Here is a 16,645-nt window from a genome sequence, read left to right on the forward strand (position 1 = left end):
TGTTGTGAATGTTGTATTGTAGTAACCAACTGTATTTAATGGTGTTATGTAGTTGTGTTGTCATGTTGTGAATGTTGTATTGTAGTAACCAACTGTATTTAATGGTGTTATGTAGTTGTGTTGTCATGTTGTGAATGTTGTATTGTAGTAACCAACTGTATTTAATGGTGTTATGTAGTTGTGTTGTCATGTTGTGAATGTTGTATTGTAGTAACCAACTGTATTTAATGGTGTTATGTAGTTGTGTTGTCATGTTGTGAATGTTGTATTGTAGTAGGTCTAACCCCCACCAACAGAGATAGCAACAGACGACACAGAGAAAGTGATGGAGAGAGGCAGAGGATGGGAGTGTACAGTAGACTGGGATTCTAATTACTGCACTGCACGTGTGTGTGTGTGTGTGTGTGTGTGTGTGTGTGTGTGTGTGTGTGTGTGTGTGTGTGTGTGTGTGTGTGTGTGTGTGTGTGTGTGTGTGTGTGTGTGTGTGAGAGAGAGAGAGTGAGAGGGTGTTTTGGAACTGTAGGATTCTTTAATCAATGTGGCTCATTGGACAGGTCAGAGTCTCAACACAATTGAAAACTTACCATCAACAAAACACCAAATTATGGAATTTCTTGTGGAAGAATGGTGTCACATCCCTCCAATAGACTTCCAGACACTTGTTGGAGCTGTTAAGAGAGAGGGAACAGGGAGAGAGAACAGGCACAACCTGATATGTAAGTGAGTAGAAACGAAAGTATCTTTCGAAGACCTAATGATCATTCAGACTCTTATTGAGAGATAAAAGGTAAGACGACGATTGTTATGTGTATTAATATAGTTGATGGTATTGTTGTGTGTATTAATATAGTTGATGATATTGTTATGTGTATTCATATAGTTGGTGATATTGTTATGTGTATTTATACAGTTGATGGTATTGTTGTGTGTATTCATATAGTTGATGATATTGTTGTGTGTATTAATATAGTTGATGATATTGTTGTGTATTCATATAGTTGGTGATATTGTTATGTGTATTTATACAGTTGATGATATTGTTGTGTGTATTCATATAGTTGATGATATTGTTATGTGTATTTATACAGTTGATGATATTGTTGTGTGTATTCATATAGTTGATGATATTGTTGTGTGTATTCATATAGTTGATGATATTGTTATGTGTATTCATATAGTTGATGATATTGTTATGTGTATTCATATAGATGATTATATTGTTATGTGTATTAATATAGTTGATGATATTGTTATGTGTATTAATATAGTTGATGATATTGTTATGTGTATTCATATAGTTGATGATATTGTTATGTGTATTAATATAGTTGATGATATTGTTATGTGTATTCATATAGTTTATGATATTGTTATGTATATTCATATAGTTGATGATATTGTTATGTGTACTAATATAGTTAATTATATTGTTATGTGTATTCATATAGTTTATGATATTGTTATATGTATTCATATAGTTGATGATGTTGTTATGTGTATTCATATAGTTGGTGATATTGTTATGTGTATTAATATAGTTGGTGATATTGTTATGTGTACTAATATAGTTAATTATATTGTTATGTGTATTCGTATAGTTGATGATATTGTCGTGTGTATTCATATAGTTGGTGATATTGTTGTGTGTATTAATATAGTTGATGATATTGTTATGTGTATTCATATAGTTGATGATATTGTTATATGTATTCATATAGTTGATGATATTGTTGTGTGTATTAATATAGTTGGTGATATTGTCGTGTGTATTAATATAGTTGATGATATTGTTGTGTGTATTCATATAGTTGATGATATTGTTGTGTGTATTAATATAGTTGGTGATATTGTTATGTGTATTAATATAGTTGATGATATTGTTATGTGTATTCATATATTTGATGATATTTTTGGTGGACAGTGTTATAATAGTCCTACTCTCCTTAAAATGTTTTTGATATAAATTAGATGCGTGGGGTGAATTCGTTCTGTGCCCATCTGTGTGCCCCAGGTTGATCGCTCCTACACTATCTACAATCTAAAAGGGTTCTTTGGCTGTCCCCATAGGAGAACCCTTTGTAGAACCCTTTTTGGTACTAGGTAGAACACTTCTGGGTTCCGTGAAGAACCCTTTCCACAGAGGGTTCTACATGGAAGCCAGAAGGGTTCTACCTGGAACCCAAAAGCGTTCTCCTATGGGGACGGCCGGAGGACCCGTTTGGAACCCTTTATTCTAAGAGTGTACCCTATCATAGGTCTATACACTTGTCTTCTCAAAACAGGCTTAAAAAACAACAAGCAACAAACAAACATGTTCTCTTTATAATCTACAGTTAACTCTTTTCACTCAGGAAGGTATGTTGTGTGAAAGAGAGACTAATAAATATTGTTCGAGAGACTAACAACAACTTACACTTCCTCAAAACAGTTTGTGTGTATTCATTAGTGCCGACCGTAGCAAAACGTTTGGCAACAGAAACCGTTTAGGTCACATTGTACAGCGTTTAGAGTAAACGGTTTATGTTTTATTTAACATCTTAAAACTGTTGGCTGTGGAGTAAACTTATGAATACAACCCAGGTTGTAGCCTACGACTCGGCATGTTGATACCTGCCTCTTGCTGAAACCTGAACGTAGCCTGAGGGGTATACTATGATACAGGCTTGATATACTGGTTTTCTAAAGCTAGACAGCTTCAGTTAGCTTCACATTCCAGCTCAGGCCTCACCCATCAGAATATACAGAACAGAACAGAAAAAAATCGCAAATTAAGTTTCAAGGTGAGAATCCTGCCAGGGATTATTGTAAAGTGTGTAGAGAAATTAAATGTAATGTTAGTATAGTGAATGACAGTAAAACACTCCTAACAGTCTACTACTACTGAGACAGGTTGGTGTAATGTTAGTATAGTGAAGGACAGTAAAACCCTCCTAACAGTCTACTACTACTGAGACAGGTTGGTGTAATGTTAGTATAGTGAATGACAGTAAAACACTCCTAACAGTCTACTACTACTGAGACAGGTTGGTGTAATGTTAGTATAGTGAATGACAGTAAAACCCTCCTAACAGTCTACTACTACTGAGACAGGTTGGTGTAAAGTTAGTATAGTGAATGACAGTAAAACCCTCCTAACAGTCTACTACTACTGAGACAGGTTGGTGTAATGTTAGTATAGTGAAGGACAGTAAAACCCTCCTAACAGTCTACTACTACTGAGACAGGTTGGTGTAATGTTAGTATAGTGAATGACAGTAAAACCCTCCTAACAGTCTACTACTACTACTGAGACAGGTTGGTGTAATGTTAGTATAGTGAATGACAGTAAAACCCTCCTAACAGTCTACTACTACTGAGACAGGTTGATGTAATGTTAGTATAGTGAATGACAGTAAAACCCTCCTAACAGTCTACTACTACTGAGACAGGTTGGTGTAATGTTAGTATAGTGAATGACAGTAAAACCCTCCTAACAGTCTACTACTACTGAGACAGGTTGGTGTAATGTTAGTATAGTGAAGGACAGTAAAACACTCCTAACAGTCTACTACTACTGAGACAGGTTGATGTAATGTTAGTATAGTGAATGACAGTAAAACCCTCCTAACAGTCTACTACTACTGAGACAGGTTGGTGTAATGTTAGTATAGTGAATGACAGTAAAACCCTCCTAACAGTCTACTACTACTGAGACAGGTTGGTGTAATGTTAGTATAGTGAATGACAGTAAAACACTCCTAACAGTCTACTACTACTGAGACAGGTTGGTGTAATGTTAGTATAGTGAAGGACAGTAAAACACTCCTAACAGTCTACTACTACTGAGACAGGTTGGTGTAATGTTAGTATAGTGAAGGACAGTAAAACCCTCCTAACAGTCTACTACTACTGAGACAGGTTGGTGTAATGTTAGTATAGTGAATGACAGTAAAACACTCCTAACAGTCTACTACTACTGAGACAGGTTGGTGTAATGTTAGTATAGTGAAGGACAGTAAAACCCTCCTAACAGTCTACTACTACTGAGACAGGTTGGTGTAATGTTAGTATAGTGAATGACAGTAAAACCCTCCTAACAGTCTACTACTACTGAGACAGGTTGGTGTAAAGTTAGTATAGTGAATGACAGTAAAACACTCCTAACAGTCTACTACTACTGAGACAGTTTGGTGTCAGTTTAATCATACAAAATGGAGCTGACTGGACGTGGTCAATTTTTGTAGGGGTTACTACATTTTTCGTAAGGAAAACTCAAGTCTGAAATTTCTAAGTGGAAATTACAAACTTCAGAAGCCTATTTAAACCTCTAATACACTACAAGTTTTACATTTCCTGCATTGCTGGAAAGTTATTCTGCAGTGGGGGGTGATCAAATTAAGATCCTACATCTGTACACATAATTGTACATGGGGATATATATGGTGGTCTATAACATCCAATCACAGAGGTTTACATCAGCTGACAGTTGCAATGTTATTGCTAATAACTCAAACTGCCCTTTTCAGATAAAGACATAAACTCTGTACAGATGTAGGATCTTAATTTGATCACCCTGTTGCAGAAAAACTAAACTTGTAGTGTATTTGAGTGTAATTAAACTTTAGAAAAGGTTTCTGAAGATGATAAATTCCACTTTTCCATTTTAAAACTGTTCATTAATTATAATCCACACAATAATTCAAATGTCCTGTTTCTGCAGGATTATTTTCCTGGTGTAGCAAACTGGCTCAAATTAAGATCCAACATCTGCAGCAATATACCCCTCTCTAATGTATATGGCTCTATTGAGATTCACTTTTTGACCATTTGACATCTTGTATTTACTGTTGTTTAGGCTGGTTGAATGAGTTGCCTGTGAAAGCTGCTTCATCTGCAAGAAAACAGGCGGCTGCACCAGTGACTGTCAGAGGTTTTGTGATTTCCTCATATGAACGGGAAAGTAAGTGTGTTGTCTACGCAGTTACAAAAATGGCTGTTGAAACTGTGGCACATATTTCTCGGTAACATTGAATAAATGTGTTGGTATGTAGGAAAGACGGGCAGACTCTCGTACTGTTGGTCTAGACTACCTACAAACTATTATAAGGCTATGATCACTTATCATGCCGACAAACCTGATGGTCTCTGTGAACTGATCTGAACAGGTTTAGACTGGTCATCTATGATATGTAGGTTATATACAGTACTGTCGTGACGTTGTATTAGTTAATGTGACGACTGTTGCTCATCGAATGATTAACGGTTTATAATTGCGTGATTAAATGAATTAAGCAATGAATCAAGCAATATTTAACTCATTAACCTGGGGCACCATGGGAACATTGTTTTGATTGAGTTTCTATTTCCCAAATTAACTCAAAGGATGTCAGAATATCGATTACAACAGTCGCTAAATTAATCAATTTCCTCTACAGTCTCATAATCTGAACGTCGCATAATCCGGGAATCTGCACGGACCCGGGCTTTACCACTGAATTTACCACACCAATCTTAGTTGATTATTTATTTACTAGCAAGCTAAAATGATGATAAAAATACACATAAACAAAACACAGTCTAGCTATTGATTAGGACTTAGTATAACGGGCCAACACACTATGGCGCTTGTTACCCAAAATGGGGATTTTAAAGAGAGAGAAATAAAGGAAGTACACGAGAGAAATATACATTTGGGTTCATTTGTCAGCCATGCTTATTTAAAATTAGCCTTGCCCCGAACTGCCGCTCTTATGGGTCAGAATATAATGATGTAATTACATGTTGGAGGTCTCAGGTGGGAAGCTCCGCGTGGGTCGTTTAGGCTTCTAAATGACGCAGTTCTCCGGCGCAACACTCTGGTTGTCCTCACGATGTCAGTGTCCTTCTTGGCTAAGTGGTCTGATCCCTCACCCTTGATCTGAAAGGGGTCTTCTGAGGACAGACAGCTCTGTAGCTCAGAGCTCACAGCTTCGGCCCGAACGGTGTCGATACCACGATTCAATGGAGAGTGGAGGCTGGGTGGTTCGGCTTGAATTCACCCGCTTAGACACAGCTACTCGTCCGTAGCTCGTGTAGAAAAAGATTTCTTTGTCTTCAACCTTGTGTTTCGTTTTGGGGTTCGTCGACTTTGTTAGACCTTCGCTGCAGCTTGGGGTCAATTAGTCTCATATGTTAATTCTTCACTCTCCTGTCTTATACCCTCGGGTCAGAAGTGGGTGTAACCGCCTTTAGGGCAATTCTCTGGGCGGACCAAGTAAAGGGGCAAGGCCTAGATTTTGACTAAAATCCATTTTTAGACACTAACTTCACATTTCATCTTTACCAAAACTTTCTGTTTTTTTTGGATATTTTCTACACAACGTACAATGTATAAACATCAGGCATATACTGGGAAAACTCTTAAAGGTACAATGTTTTCATAATAACGTCATCTCTTAACCTTTAAAAACAATACAAAAGTTACATACATTTTAATATTCCACCTCTCGTCATGACCACCATTGTGGCTGACGGAAACCATTGTTCCAAAGTCCCTTTATTGCATGTTTAATGTTCTGAGGCCAGTTCTCCATTGTTAGGACAAAGGAATTTCTCTGTGGCCTAAGTTTATTATGGGCGTGAGGTGTCATAAAACCCCCACATCTTCAGACCCCTAGATCTCTCCTCCTCTGTTGGGGGTTTGGGAGATAATCTGTAGGGTAGTGGTCTCCTGTACCCTGACCTGATCAGGACAGTCATGACAGTACATTCTCTGTCCTGCTACTGGTAGGACTATAACATTATGTTGATCTGAACAGGTTTAGACTGGTCATCTATGATATGTAGGTTATATACAGTACATTCTCTGTCCTGCTACTGGTAGGACTATAACATTATGTTGATCTGAACAGGTTTAGACTGGTCATCTATGATATGTAGGTTATATACAGTACATTCTCTGTCCTGCTACTGGTAGGACTATAACATTATGTTGATCTGAACAGGTTTAGACTGGTCATCTATGATATGTAGGTTATATACAGTACATTCTCTGTCCTGCTACTGGTAGGACTATAACATTATGTTGATCTGAACAGGTTTAGACTGGTCATCTATGATATGTAGGTTATATACAGTACATTCTCTGTCCTGCTACTGGTAGGACTATAACATTATGTTGATCTGAACAGGTTTAGACTGGTCATCTATGATATGTAGGTTATATACAGTACATTCTCTGTCCTGCTACTGGTAGGACTATAACATTATGTTGATCTGAACAGGTTTAGGCTGGTCATCTATGATATGTAGGTTATATACAGTACATTCTCTGTCCTGCTACCGGTAGGACTATAACATTATGTTGATCTGAACAGGTTTAGACCGGTCATCTTTGATATGTAGGTTATATACAGTACATTCTCTGTCCTGCTACTGGTAGGACTATAACATTATGTTGATCTGAACAGGTTTAGACCGGTCATCTATGATATGTAGGTTATATACAGTACATTCTCTGTCCTGCTACTGGTAGGACTATAACATTATGTTGATCTGAACAGGTTTAGACTGGTCATCTATGATATGTAGGTTATATACAGTACATTCTCTGTCCTGCTACTGGTAGGACTATAACATTATGTTGATCTGAACAGGTTTAGACTGGTCATCTATGATATGTAGGTTATATACAGTACATTCTCTGTCCTGCTACTGGTAGGACTATAACATTATGTTGATCTGAACAGGTTTAGACTGGTCATCTATGATATGTAGGTTATATACAGTACATTCTCTGTCCTGCTACTGGTAGGACTATAACATTATGTTGATCTGAACAGGTTTAGGCTGGTCATCTATGATATGTAGGTTATATACAGTACATTCTCTGTCCTGCTACTGGTAGGACTATAACATTATGTTGATCTGAACAGGTTTAGACCGGTCATCTTTGATATGTAGGTTATATACAGTACATTCTCTGTCCTGCTACTGGTAGGACTATAACATTATGTTGATCTGAACAGGTTTAGACCGGTCATCTATGATATGTAGGTTATATACAGTACATTCTCTGTCCTGCTACTGGTAGGACTATAACATTATGTTGATCTGAACAGGTTTAGACTGGTCATCTATGATATGTAGGTTATATACAGTACATTCTCTGTCCTGCTACTGGTAGGACTATAACATTATGTTGATCTGAACAGGTTTAGACTGGTCATCTATGATATGTAGGTTATATACAGTACATTCTCTGTCCTGCTACTGGTAGGACTATAACATTATGTTGATCTGAACAGGTTTAGACTGGTCATCTATGATATGTAGGTTATATACAGTACATTCTCTGTCCTGCTACTGGTTGGACTATAACATTATGTTGATCTGAACAGGTTTAGACTGGTCATCTATGATATGTAGGTTATATACAGTACATTCTCTGTCCTGCTACTGGTAGGACTATAACATTATGTTGATCTGAACAGGTTTAGACTGGTCATCTATGATATGTAGGTTATATACAGTACATTCTCTGTCCTGCTACTGGTAGGACTATAACATTATGTTGATCTGAACAGGTTTAGACTGGTCATCTATGATATGTAGGTTATATACAGTACATTCTCTGTCCTGCTACTGGTAGGACTATAACATTATGTTGATCTGAACAGGTTTAGACTGGTCATCTATGATATGTAGGTTATATACAGTACATTCTCTGTCCTGCTACTGGTAGGACTATAACATTATGTTGATCTGAACAGGTTTAGGCTGGTCATCTATGATATGTAGGCTATAGCCGAGGTATAGACCTTGATCTGCATATCACTAACAAACTGCTATTATACATTATAACCTAGCCTACTTTACATGATTTAACATATCTTACTTGATGCATAAAACCTTTCTGAATGGTTCAACAATTTCCTCCTCGGATCAATCATGTCCGTTTTAGCCCTTCTGTCTACATTCTCAGATACGTTTAGAAAAGAACAGATTGAAAGACAATAAATAGCCTGCTGTTAGTGAATACAAATACGTGTGAGACATGGCCTTGTGTTGCTGTACTGTCTATAACTACCTTAGCAAACAGAGACTTATTATTATTATTATTATTATTATTATTATTATTGTTGTTGTTCTGTCTATAACTACCTTAACAAACAGTGACTTATTATTATTATTGACAGTTACCATGGAGATTAAATGTCACAACTACATATTAATGTGATTGCTTTAAATCACCTGACTGTTTAGATATGTCTGTTAGTAAATGTTTTATTTCTAAGAGATAATGAATAAATGAGAACAATTGAAAATCAAGAATTAGTTGTTACTGTGTTAACCACAACCAACATGCTGGATCTCTGTTTAGGGGTCAGTGCTCTAAAATGAGTCTCTCTGGGGAGAGAGAGGAGGGGGGCCCTGCCTCTAAAATGAGTCTCTCTGGGGAGAGAGAGGAGGGGGGCCCTGCCTCTAAAATGAGACTCTCTGGGGAGAGAGAGGAGGGGGGCCCTGCCTCCAAAATGCATCTCTCTGGGGGTCATGACACCAAAGCTAAGAGGTAAGATGAGAATTTTATGAATAATTCATTAAGTTTATTTCCTAAATAAATAGCTATCTAAAGATGAATGCAGTTACTATAAATCTCTCTGGATAAGAGCATCTGCTAAATCAGGGGTTCTCAATCCGGGGTCTGTGGAGGTACTGCAGGGGTTCCACGACACCCTGACTGTACTCGTTGCAATGGAAGACATTTGATAGAATTTGACATGACACGACCACTTTGCCTACTCTTAATTATTGCCTAATATAATGGAATGCATATTTTCTTTACCAATTCTGATCGTTGTTACAATAAGAATTTGGACAATATTACCGTTATATCAACACACTCTTCACACCCGTTTAACAACTCTGAATAGCTTTAGCATAGTAGGCATCAAGTCCCTTGACAATAATATTGCCCATAACGTTGCATACAATGTTCGTTTTCATCGAACACAAATTACGCCCGAGATGCCTTCAATTTGCCCAATTTGTAGCCACGCCCAATTTAGGATTATTTTTTAACAACCTGATGTTGCGCTCCAAAGGGATAACTTGAAATAACATGATGTAGATAATTAAATAATCAAAAGAAAAACGTGTTTATTATACACTCTTAGATAAAGAAGGTTCCTTATAGAACCAAAAAGGCTTCTATCACTTCGTTAATATATGGAAACGTTATATATATATTAAAAGTTATATATATATTTGGGTTCAGTGAAGAAGAACCTCTAGAGTTCTGATCAACGGAAGGTGAATGTTTAGAGGATGTGAACCCAGCAGCCCTCCAGTCATCAGTTCACTTCTGGCGTTTTTTTTTTCCCTCGCCTGGCCTGGGATTTGAACCAGCCACCTTTAGGCCACAGGTCCAACTCCTGCCACAGGTCCAACTCCTTAGCCGCTGGGTGAAAACCTGAGTTAATCTTCAGAAATAAGCATCAGTTCTTCTTCCAAAATGAAGACAAAATGCTATGCAAACATAAATGGTACGACTTGTTATAATTATTATACATAAGTCATTGTCAAAAGCACAAGACATACTGTTGCATGAAGGTCTATATTATTTATGGATTGATCATATAGAAATATCAAACTTTAATTTGAACTACTACAAAGCATTTACATGTGGTACAGCAGCTCACGAGGTGTCCTAAATATCTGCCGACTAGGTGGGACTAGAGACTTCATGCATAGCTTTAATTTATACCCATAAGTGTAAAATGACTTTATTCTCAGCACTTATTCGACCAATTTTCTACTCTGAGACACTTTGAGAATATGGGCCCAGATCCAAAATATTGTTACAAAAAACATGTTTGTTTTACATAATAAATAAAAATGTAAATATTACTAATGTAATCCACTGCACCTTAAACATGTAGGCTTACCTCAGGTAACTTTTTACTACTACGGCTACTCGGTGCTATGGTGACCCACAGTCCTAGTGATGGGTGGCGCATACCAATAAAACATTAAACATTTTCTGGTCATGGTTAACCATATTTGTTTTCAGAAAAAGGTATACCACCTAAACAATGTCCCTGCCCTCTTTTTCAAGATGTGGCTGATTTAAACAGCCAGAAGACATTTTTTTAATTAAGAAATAACACTTTTTTTGATGACTTGTTGTTTCTAAATGGCTGCTGGGTAATTTGATATGCATCGAAATCTTTTGTCGTGGGCATCTGATTGAGTGAATGCTGCGCAGGTTCACTGATTTGCAAACCAAATGGATAGGTCTAGCTCATTGATTTGTAGATCTGACACAGTTGCTACCTCAGATTATGAGCCCAGCAGGTGTCATGAATGAGTTGTGTAGTACCCACAGAAGGCCACAGGGAGGAGCAAGAGAGCTATAAACCCAGAATGTTTTTTGCCTTAAAAACCCTAAACCTAACAATCAATCAAATGTATTTATAAAGCCCTTTTTACATCAGCATCTAACCCTACGTATTACCTATTTTAGCCTTAACCCTAATTCTTTTAGAAACGGTTTTAGTAATAATATGTTAGTAAATACCATTATAGTACTAAATAGCATTTTGATTATTTTGTTAATCAAAACCTGTCTAAATGTTTTGCTGTTTTTGTTTTGTTATTTTATTACATTGTTATTGCAAGGCAGAACATTTGATAAACAAGACACATTAGTTTTATTTTTCAAATGTGGTTTGAACTTGGTGACCTAGTAACCTCTATGTGAAAGTCCAGCAATTGGCTTGGGATAGATGGGGCAGGTTTGAGACTGATCTAAGGAATTAACCAGAAAAATACACTTTATTTCTCAACTGCCTCACCAATGTCTGTAAGTAAATTAATAACTTTTAATTGCTAAATATTTCCAATAGATGGCAGCATAAGACCACGAAGCATCAGTTATAGGCTACAAGCAGCAATATGATTGACATAAAATAGCATGCAACCACAGACTATATGTCCCATGATTTTCTGAAATGGTCACTCATTACTTTAGTTAGTTATATATCTGGTATTAGGGCTGTGTTGCTTTAGGGAGAGAAACAAAAATAGTGAGGTATTGAATAGTGAGGTAAAAATAGTGAGGTATTGAATAGTGAGGTATTGAATAGTGAGGTGTAAATAGTGAGGTGTAAATAGTGAGGTATTGAATAGTGAGGTATTGAATAGTGAGGTGTAAATAGTGAGGTATTGATAGTGAGGTGTAAATAGTGAGGTATTGAATAGTGAGGTATTGAATAGTGAGGTATTGAATAGTGAGGTATTGAATAGTGAGGTGTAAATAGTGAGGTGTAAATAGTGAGGTATTGAATAGTGAGGTATTGAATAGTGAGGTATTGAATAGTGAGGTATTGAATAGTGAGGTATTGAATAGTGAGGTAGTAAATAGTGAGGTATTGAATAGTGAGGTAGTAAATAGTGAGGTAAAAATAGTGAGGTATTGAATAGTGAGGTAGTAAATAGTGAGGTAAAAATAGTGAGGTATTGAATAGTGAGGTATTGAATAGTGAGGTATTGAATAGTGAGGTATTGAATAGTGAGGTATTGAATAGTGAGGTGTAAATAGTGAGGTATTGAATAGTGAGGTGTTGAATAGTGAGGTGTAAATAGTGAGGTATTGAATAGTGAGGTGTTGAATAGTGAGGTGTAAATAGTGAGGTATTGAATAGTGAGGTGTAAATAGTGAGGTGTAAATAGTGAGGTGTAAATAGTGAGGTGTAAATAGTGAGGTATTGAATAGTAAGGTATTGAATAGTGAGGTGTAAATAGTGAGGTATTGAATAGTGAGGTATTGAATAGTGAGGTATTGAATAGTGAGGTGTAAATAGTGAGGTATTGAATAGTGAGGTATTGAATAGTGAGGTATTGAATAGTGAGGTGTAAATAGTGAGGTATTGAATAGTGAGGTATTGAATAGTGAGGTATTGAATAGTGAGGTATTGAATAGTGAGGTATTGAATAGTGAGGTATTGAATAGTGAGGTGTAAATAGTGAGGTATTGAATAGTGAGGTATTGAATAGTGAGGTATTGAATAGTGAGGTATTGAATAGTGAGGTGTAAATAGTGAGGTATTGAATAGTGAGGTATTGAATAGTGAGGTATTGAATAGTGAGGTATTGAATAGTGAGGTATTGAATAGTGAGGTGTAAATAGTGAGGTGTTGAATAGTGAGGTATTGAATAGTGAGGTATTGAATAGTGAGGTGTAAATAGTGAGGTATTGAATAGTGAGGTATTGAATAGTGAGGTGTAAATAGTGAGGTATTGAATAGTGAGGTAAAAATAGTGAGGTATTGAATAGTGAGGTGTGAATAGTGAGGTGTAAATAGTGAGGTGTAAATAGTGAGGTATTGAATAGTGAGGTGTAAATAGTGAGGTATTGAATAGTGAGGTATTGAATAGTGAGGTGTAAATAGTGAGGTATTGAATAGTGAGGTGTAAATAGTGAGGTAAAAATAGTGAGGTATTGAACCCCGGGTAGATAATCAGTAGTACATACATTGTAAAAAATCATGTTAATATCTGATATTGGGAGTAAACAACCTCAGTATACATACATTGTAAAACATCATCTTAATATCTGATATTGGGAGTAAACAACCTCGGAATAGAAAAGACAAGAGCGCGTCTTCCAGCCCACCAATAAATGACATAATTCAACCCTCCCGGTTAGTAAATTTACCTCAACATGCCCCTTGAGAAGGCGAGTGAGAGTGAAGTGAAGACACCAGCTGTTTAGCGGGGCTGAGTTGACTTCATGTGCGAGAAGGCAGAGCAGGTGGATGCTGGTTGATGAATGTACTGGGAAAATACGTTTTTCTAGACCAGAGATGACTGAATTAATGTTCAGGCTTATTGATAATCGTTATATTAATGAAGTGTAAAACATGAGCATAAAAACAGGTAATAATAAACATGAATCATCGTTATATTACTAAACATTGAATCATAATAATATTACTTTACAGTAATCTGTTAAATGCTTTTTCAGTCCTTCCTCTTGCGTTAGCAGTGTGTAAAGGGACAGAAAGTAGCGTGGGGAGTGGTGGTGTATCCAGGGAGAACAAAACTAATATTCTGAAATATAATTTGTGGTCTCATGCTGCCATCTATTGGAATTATGTAACAACTGCAGTAGTGCTGAAAAATGTGTTATTCCTTACTAAAGTAGTAATTACTCAGAATTACTAGTTAATTGTATCACTTACAACCATAAAATAACCACTTATAGCATAACAAACAATTAAACTGACATAAACCAAAATCACTATATATGTAGTTATTTAGTTAATTACCAAATTGAGCCGGTCGGTCACATTTGAGAGTGAGGGAGATATATAGCATTTTGCATAAAAAACATGATTTTTCTCTCTCTGAAATGAAACCATCAAGTGATAGATTTTAAACAAATCCGTGTCTGTGAGAGATGTAATAATTAATACATAATTTTTGGAATGAAACTCTTCTTTTGTTTCCCATCTGAGATCAGAGTAGATGAGAGATGTAATGTTTGTCTCTGTTGTGTTGAAGACCAATCAAGCAGGAGAGACCAGCCTCCCTTGTACCCAGCTGTGTGTCCATGAAGAGTGATCGGTCTATGTTTGAACCTATACAGTTTAGAGAGGGAGACTTTTCTACTGAACAAAGGTAAGAAGAACTCATGGGTCATGGTCAGTGAGTTAAACAACACTGTCTCTAGTCATTTCTCCTCTCCCATTTTCCCATTTATTTTAGTTGTTTTCATAATCCATAGGCTAATCCTTTAGTCCATTTATATAGTCCTAAAACAATATTAAACAAACACATTGTTCCCTCCGTGTGTGTGTGTGTGTGTGTGTGTGTGTGTGTGTGTGTGTGTGTGTGTGTGTGTGTGTGTGTGTGTGTGTGTGTGTGTGTGTATGTGTGTACACTCCCTGGACGAGGAGATGTAATCTCATGTTTTGTCCACAGAAACCAACAGGAGAGATCAGAGTCAGAGATTCTCAGTGGTCAGTCTTCCCAGAGTCATCAAACAGACCTGGACTCCATATTCAGTGTATGTGGTCCTGTTATGAACATTTGTTTTTGTTTACCTCAAGTAAAGTTGATCTGTCAATTATTCATTATTGTGTTAATGAGAAAGCATTTCTTCTCTTGCTTAACTTATTTACTTGATATATTTTAGTTGCTTGAAGAGAAAATTATGACATTTGTGAAGAACAAGCTGAAGATGTTCAAGAGGATTCTTAGTCCTGAACTCCCAGAAGGCTTTGAGAGTCAGAAGCAGGATAAGGAAGTGGTGGATGCTGAAGATGAGAAACAGGAGAGCAGTGCCAGAGAGGGGGCTCTGAAGATCACACTGCACGTCCTGAGGAAAATGAACCAGAAGGAGCTCGCTGACACACTGGAGAAATGTAAGATCTGTCTGCCTCATGTTGAATGCTGTTTTATAACATTTAAAAGCTGTAGCTAAAGTACAGCTAAAGTAGCTGTGTAACTCAATGATATTGTAGCAGCCTTAACACAACACCTAGTGACCTCATCAAGTAGCAGCAGGGATGTGTTGATTAATTTAGAGAGAGAGAGAGAGAACATTAATAATACCATCAATAATACCAATAATAATATAATCAGTCACACCAGTCTGTAATGCATTATGAAAACATTTATACAATCAGTTAAAAGAAGAAATTATTATAATTTAAACTTTAAACTTTATAACAGTCCTACAATACTGTAGGCATTAAAACAGACATAATATTAATATCCTCTGTGTTATTTCTAGATTCAGATGAGCTTGCTGTGATTTGCCAAAGTGAACTCAAATCTAATCTAAAGAAGAAGTTTCAATGTGTATTTGAGGGGATCGCTAAACAAGGAAACCCAACACTTCTCAATAAGATCTACACAGAGCTCTACATCACAGAGGGTGGAACAGGAGAGGTCAATAATGAACATGAGCTGAGACAGATTGAGACAACAACCAGGAAACAAGCAAGACCAGAGACTGCAATCAAATGTAACGACATCTTCAAACCCTTAACTGGACAAGACAAACGTATCAGAACTGTACTGACAAAGGGAGTCGCTGGCATTGGAAAAACAGTCTCTGTGCAGAAGTTCATTCTGGACTGGGCTGAAGGAAAAGCAAATCAGGATGTCCAATTTGTGTTTTCACTCCCTTTTCGGGAGCTGAATTTGATGAAAGGGGACAAACACACTTTGATTGAACTTCTCTATCACTTCTCAATGGAAATCAAACAATCAAGAATCTCCAACTACGACAAGTACAAAGTTGTGTTCATCTTTGATGGTCTGGATGAGTGCCGACTGCCCCTAGACTTCCAGAAGAACAAGATCTGTTGTGACGTCACAAAGTCAACCTCAGTGGATGTTCTGCTGACAAATCTCATCAAGGGAAATCTGCTTCCCTCTGCTCTCCTCTGGATAACTACCCGACCTGCAGCAGCCAATAAGATCCCTTCAGGGTGTGTTGACCAGGTGACAGAGGTACGAGGGTTCAATGACCCACAGAAGGAGGAGTACTTCAGGAAGAGATTCAGTGATGAGGACCTGGCCAACAGAATCATCTCACACATAAAGACATCAAGGAGCCTCCACATCATGTGCCACATTCCAGTCTTCTGTTGGATTTCTGCAACAGTCCTTGAAC

At 37.0% G+C, this 16,645-nt stretch overlaps 2 long non-coding RNA genes across 2 annotated transcripts; both read left to right on the forward strand.

The window, feature by feature from the left end:
* The first annotated feature begins 738 nt into the window (after nt 1-738).
* Nucleotides 739-9,357, forward strand: LOC115186569 (uncharacterized). The gene is made up of 3 exons (XR_003875783.1): nt 739-787; nt 4,835-4,939; nt 9,341-9,357. It is a non-coding gene; the product is annotated as an uncharacterized LOC115186569 (long non-coding RNA).
* A 126-nt stretch (nt 9,358-9,483) lies between these two features.
* LOC115186721 (uncharacterized) lies at nt 9,484-14,999 on the forward strand. The gene is made up of 3 exons (XR_003875856.1): nt 9,484-9,529; nt 14,524-14,640; nt 14,944-14,999. It is a non-coding gene; the product is annotated as an uncharacterized LOC115186721 (long non-coding RNA).
* Nucleotides 15,000-16,645: the final 1,646 nt, after the last annotated feature.

This window comes from Salmo trutta, unplaced genomic scaffold (assembly GCF_901001165.1).
Source record: "Salmo trutta unplaced genomic scaffold, fSalTru1.1, whole genome shotgun sequence".
NCBI lineage: Eukaryota > Metazoa > Chordata > Actinopteri > Salmoniformes > Salmonidae > Salmo > Salmo trutta.